This window comes from Marmota monax, unplaced genomic scaffold, assembly GCF_021218885.2.
Source record: "Marmota monax isolate L192 unplaced genomic scaffold, Marmota_monax_Labrador192_F-V1.1 WCK01_AAM20220418_F8-fsc00145, whole genome shotgun sequence".
In the NCBI taxonomy this organism is placed as follows: Eukaryota; Metazoa; Chordata; class Mammalia; order Rodentia; family Sciuridae; genus Marmota; species Marmota monax.
The window spans coordinates 1,898,994-1,905,526 of record NW_026695201.1 but is presented as its reverse complement, the minus strand read 5'-3'; the positions used below and the strand labels follow the sequence as shown (position 1 = coordinate 1,905,526).

General features: G+C 42.0%; 1 pseudogene; it reads right to left on the bottom strand.

Annotated features, from left to right (window-relative positions):
- Nucleotides 1–590: 590 nt before the first annotated feature.
- On the bottom strand, nucleotides 591–5,724 carry LOC124082487 (dual specificity protein phosphatase 4-like; annotated as a pseudogene).
- Nucleotides 5,725–6,533: the final 809 nt, after the last annotated feature.

The window sequence follows — 6,533 nt, the reverse complement described above, 5'->3', positions numbered from 1 at the left end:
AGAGGAGAATTCACTCTAGTAATTATATTACATAATTAATTACATATAATTATATAATCTTATGTAATTATATTACATTAAGGGATATATTCAAGATATTTCCATAATTTATAAAATTTCTAGGAAGGATAGAGACCTCTGTTTGGATGCTGCAGAGCTAGAAAAAAAAAATGGAGTGAGGATAAAGGTCCAAATACACCACAGAAATATTCCAGTGGACACTACTCCCCAACTTGTGCCACTTAACACCTTGCTGCCCGGAACCCAACTCCAGAGCTTGATCAGGATACTCACTGTCTTCACAAGAACATAAATTCCCTACATGCCACTCCTACCCTGAATCGTCCATATGCACATGTAGGTTTGTCTCACATGAATTCATCTCATTGAAGAATCAATGCCAACTGCAATCCTTACTCCAGATGAGACTGGGAAACTGCACTTTATTATCAGTCTATGCAGTAGTAGAAGGTATGATAAATGGAGAAAAAGACATCTATCATAGTAGACATTAGACTCATTATATACTCTTGATACAAATTTATATATTGTTCAGTCCCACGGAGGCATCCCTGGCAGCAACCTTAGTTTCAGGGGTTAGGTGAGTGGCTCTGAGTGCTGGGGGAGGTAAGGTTGGGGTTGTGCTGGTCCTGCAGTCTGCTGGGGGCCAAGTGCACACCCAGGGAGATAGGGAAGCTGAAGACAAATTGTGAGGTAAGGGTGGGAGTGGGCTTGCAGCTCCCCTAAGGGGCCTGAAGGGCTGGTGGGCCTGGAGGGGCAGGATGTGGCCAGCACCTGGGACAGCTGCTCCATGCAGCTCAAGGCCTTCTCCAGCCTCAGCTGCTCCTTTGTCATCCGCTAAGCCAAGCAGATGGTAGCAGAGCACACGATGCCCTCCTAGCAGTGCGCCATCCCTGGACCACGGCAGTCCTTCACCGCACAGTCCTACTCCATGGCTTCCATGAACCAGGAGCCCATGTCGGACTTGTGGTTGTCTTCCACCAGATGCGTTTGTACTGGTAGCATCCTTGCATGTGGTTTGGGCATTCGGAGGAGACATTCAACAGGACTGTGATCCCTAGGGCGTGCAGCATGTCTCTCCAGGCAGCGTGGAAGGCACCATGGAAGTAGAGGAACTGAAGAATCTCCAAGGGACCCCGCCGCCTGTGCAGAGCGGCTCCAGTGGAGCTGCAATGCAGGTGAAAGGACTCCATGGCACTGGGGAGAAGTCTGCCGGGGCGCTGGTTTTGGAACAGAATTCTGGGTAAGCAGAGGAAAACTTCTCACAGCCACGTTTGAGCAAGCAGATGTCTCTTCAATGGGGCTTAGGATGGAGTGTCTGCACTACTAGAGTCAAGGTGAGGTCTTCCCTGAGCCCCTGGCACCTGGGCTCCACTCAAAGCAGAGGATGACAGCCAAGTAGAGGCTAGAGCACAAGAGGGCGCACTTCCCCCTGAGCGTGCAGGATGGACTCCAGGATCTTGGAGCCCTTGGCCTGCCTATTTTCCTGGGTGTTGTATCAAAGAAGGTGGACAGAACCTCTGATAGGAAAGGTGTGCAAAAAGTCGAGCAGCAAGCGCTTGCTGGCGCTCCCCAGCCCCAGGGTTCAGGGGCTGCCACTGCTGTTAGCCCAGCTGCCGCCAGGCAATGCAGTCTGCACCCAGCCCCGCAACCCAGGGCAACCACCACTTCCCAACCTCTTTGCCTCTGCCGCCGCCACAGCTACAGTCTCTGCCTTAGGGGTTCTCGCTCAGCTTCATAGGCTTTTTGAGCACACTGCAGTCCATCTCTCCCAGTTAATCAATCGTCACCATGGAGTGTAGGAACTGGGGCGATAGATAGTCACCCAGGCCAGCCAGGCAACAGGAATGGGCAAAGAAGGGCTAGAGAGGGAGCCTTCAGAAGTGACCGCCAACTTGGTCCCCAGAGGCTTGGGCAGCCAGACCCCTATTGGGTCCCCTTCCTCCTGCAGCCTTCAGGTTACATAGCAGCTCTAGCAGCCTCAGGTGCCTTGCACATGCTGTGCTCTGACAAGGGAGTGGCAGTGCAAGTGTGTGTTGAAGGCAGAGAAGCACTGGCTTACCCCTGTCATTGCCTCCAACGTGTTTTGCTGCTCCTGCACCTTGGGCTGCAGCCGGCTCATTGCCGTTCTTACCCCAGCACTGCCAGAGCTCTGTGCACTGCCTCCACTTTTTCTTGGAGGAAGTTTGATAGCATGAATAACTAAGAAATAGTCCTTTCCCTTCCTACCCCATCCTGCCTCTCAGTGACAACAAAGTCAAGATCTTCAGCTGACCTGTGCACATCTTCAAGACTCCATTCAGCTCCTGGCCACTTGCACATTTGCCTGCTATGGTGCTATACTCTTTGTGATCGCACATTGGTATATGCAACATCCACTGGCCCTGGACTCCATGTACGAATCTACTCTAAGCAAATTCTTAATTATTATTAGAAATGAATTATTATTAGTGCTTCTCAAGTTGCATGATCAGAGTCAACACCAATTTTATCCCTGTGTCTTTTTCTAATGTAAGCAGGTGGAATTAGAAGCACTTCTTTACGAACTACTTCATCGGCCTTCTATTGCTTTTGATTTGTTGAATCTTTGTTATCTGTCAGCTCAAAATTATTTCCAATTTTCCTTATAATGCTTTTCTTTACCATATATATATATATATATATATATATATATATATATATATATATATTTATAAAAAGTCTTTGCTTTATTTGAAACTTCTGGTGACCTTTGAATTATTTTTTATTGTTGACTGAAAATTCAATTTTATGTTCAAATTATCTATTCTCAATAAATCCTTGAGGAAATTTTGAGTCTTGCTTTATGATTGCATTTGTTATCTTGCCTTCACTGCTTCAAAATACCTGAGATAAACTTTTTTCCCCTTGTACTTTTCCTATTAATTATAGACAGTGTTTCCAACTGTATATAAGGCAGTTGATTTCCTTTAGTTATTGTCAACATTTCTCCATATAATGTTTTTTTACTAGGTCCCTGTTTATTTTTTGTATATGTTTTATACGTATTTTCACATGCATATTTTTTGAATATTCATGTTTTTTGATATATATATATATATATATATATATATATATATATATATATTCATACCCTAACTCTAACCCTTACACTACACAATATTTAATAGTAACCCTAAATTTACCCTATTCCTAAACCTACATTAATACAAAAGCATATATAGTAATATGAATATTCTCACATACTTATATTCAAATATGCAATTGATAATCATATACATAAGTATTTATATATGTTCACATGTAATTTATCTGTGCATTTGGAAGTTAATAAATGTGTATTTATACATCTCACACCTTTTCCTATTTCAAAACACATATATTTCTGTGTATTGCAAATTTTTACATGTATATTCTTATGATTATTCATGTTTTTCAATATACCTATTCTTTTCCTAATGTTTATTTGTATTTTGACTTGCATTCAATTATCAATGGTATATTTGCATATATATATTTGCTTTCACAAATTAAAAATGTGTCTTCCTACATCTCACATTAAACCCTTCCCAGTTTCAAAACGTCAAAATTGCACATGCACTTTCTTAAAACATTCATATTTTTCAGTATAAATATTCATTCCCTAACTATATACCAAATTTAGTACTAACCATAGTTTTACCCCTATAACTAACCTACATTCAGATAAAAGCATATATACTTATATGAATATGCATATATATTTATACTTACATACACATCAATGTTATATTTGCAGAAGTGTTATTATATTTCATATATAAAATTTATCTTTGCATTTGCATATTAAAAATTTGTATTTATGTCTCATATTAACCTTCCCCATTTCAAAACATATATTTATATTATTTTTTATGCAAATGTTACCATGTACATTCCTAGGTGTATTCATGTTTTCAATGAATATATTTATTCCTTAAAAATCAACCTAAATGTACACAAAAATTTGAAATCAATACTAACCATATATTTATTTGCATACCTAAACCTACCTTAAAATAAATGCATATATAGATTTTAATATCCATTTGTAAATAGTTATGTATACAATTATCAATTGTATATTTGAATATGTATAAGTATATATTCATATATATATATAATTAATCTGTGCAGTCCTAGTTTTAAAAATCTGTATTCATATGTGTCACATTAAAACCTTTCTCAGTTCAGGGCTGTTACTGTGGCTCAATGGTAGTGCACTTTACTGGCATGTGTGAGGCACTGGGTTCGATTCTCGGCACTGTATATAAATAAATAAAGGTCTATCAACAACTAAATTTTTTTTAAATAATAAAAAATAAAATCTTCCCTTTTTCAAAACATATTTATTTATATTTTCATACATGTATTCATGGGTTATTCTAATTAGTATTCTTGGTTTTCCATATGCATTTTTTTTCACTAACCCTAACCCTTACCCTACAGAAAATTTAACACTAAACCTAAATATAACTGTATACCTGAATCTACATTAATATAAAGCATACATAAAATTGTGAATATACATGTGTAATAAGACCTATATATTCAATTATCAAAAATATATTTGCATATATATTATATATGCATATTTATTTGTGCATTCACAAATTTAAAAATGGCTACTTTCATACCAGTTTATAAACACCCCCACTTCTGCTTTTGCTCATCTGATCCCATCCTCTCAAACTTGAAACCTATTGTCTACTTATTTTCCCTAAAATAACTCATGTCCACCTGTAGGTTTTTCCTGACAGATTATCTGCAGCTGAATATCAATGTGAACACACTGTTGACAAGCATGCAATTAAACATATCAACATCAGTCGAGATATGCTGAACACACAAAGGCTAGTACATAAATTCATACTTAGATTGGATATCCACTCTTCCAGACTTGTACTCTTCATATATGCACCCTCTCCATTCCTCTGCGTCCATCACTCTTCTAAGGGAAACACAGAACTGCAACTTTTGTTTCCTTCAGAGAACAAGAAAACCTCACACTTCCCTGGTATTTACCACATAAGTATGAGCTTAATGAATGCTTGATTTTATACTTTGAAAAGCACTGGCTCACTAGTCTAGAAACTCGGTGGACAGGGCCCATATTTGTTTTGTGTCCAACACCCAACAGTATGCTCTCACTAGCATTTCAATAAAATGATAAATAAATGACTATATTATTATTTTTTAAAAGATCTTTTTTTTAAAAAAAAAATGGGCCTGTATCTTGGTGCTGAGAATCGAACACAGTGCCTCACACATGCCAGGCAAGCGCTCTACCACTAAGCCACAACCCCAGCTCCAAAGACATTATTATTAAGCGCTATTCTGTCACTCAGTTGCTGCACCACTACCTTCTGTGTCTGATAGATAAGATGGAGGAGGCTGGGAGACGCTGAGTGGAGGGTGGGCGCAGCGGGTCGCTCCTAGCACTGTCCAGACTTAGAAGACCCCAGAGGAGGGCAGATGGACCTAAAATCGACAACACGTGTGGTAATGAACACAGACATCTGCTTATTTGCATTTGTCAAAACACACCTTTGAGGGAGAATTAACCAGTGACAAACCACCAACTGCGCATACACAGTCAACGAAGAAGAAATCCAAAGGGGGAGATGAGTTTTCAGAGTTTGACTGAAGCAACTGATAAAACCACAGGGGCGAGGCCTGCAAAGGATGGGAACTTAAAAGTGCCATCGCACACCCTGGGGCATCACACCCTGCTGGTTCTGAAGCCTTGTGCTTCCCGCCCAAATTTGCAAGTTTCCCCGCCCACCTGCCTGCCTACCCCGGATGTGGCCCAGGCCTAGCTCCGCCCTCCACGCACACGCACGTGCTCCGCACTCTCCAGGACCCCGGAAGGCCCAGGCGCCTGCGGGGAAGACAGCCCTCAAGACCCGCCCCAAAGGGCAGTTCCCACGAGTTGGCTTCTGGGCGGTCCTTCACCAGGTGACTTCTCACTTTCCAAGCCCTACTGCTGTGAGTCCTGTTCCTGTGCCGGCGTCCGTACCTCTGAGGGTCTGCCGCTCACCTGGTAAGAAGCCCAACAGGTCGCCCTCCCTGTGGCTGCGAGAGCCTCCGCCCCGCGCAGCCTGGGTACACAGCCTCTCCTGTATGCTGCAGAGGACGGTGGCAGCGCCATGGAGGACCCTGGGAGCTCAGCGCAGGATCCTGGGAGTGCCACGCAGCTGCTAGGGGGCGCCTGCTGAGAGGACTTCTGCTGGGAGCTGCAGCTGGGTGTCATCCTCCAGGTGAGTCCGGGAATTCTTGGGTGGAGTCCTGGAATGGCTACTCTGTTCTCAGGAGTCAGCTCAATTCTGTTGACTCTAGTGATGAATTGGGTTAGACCCTGAAATCCCCTGACCTTTCCCTGTTAGCTGTAGGCCAAGTGAAAGCTTCTGAATGTTAGTGAGTTGAAATGACCAAAGACTGAATGCCCCCAAGGATGTTTCAAGGAAACTATGGGGAGTAGGTGGAACCAATGTGTTAAGGGTGACTCGACATCA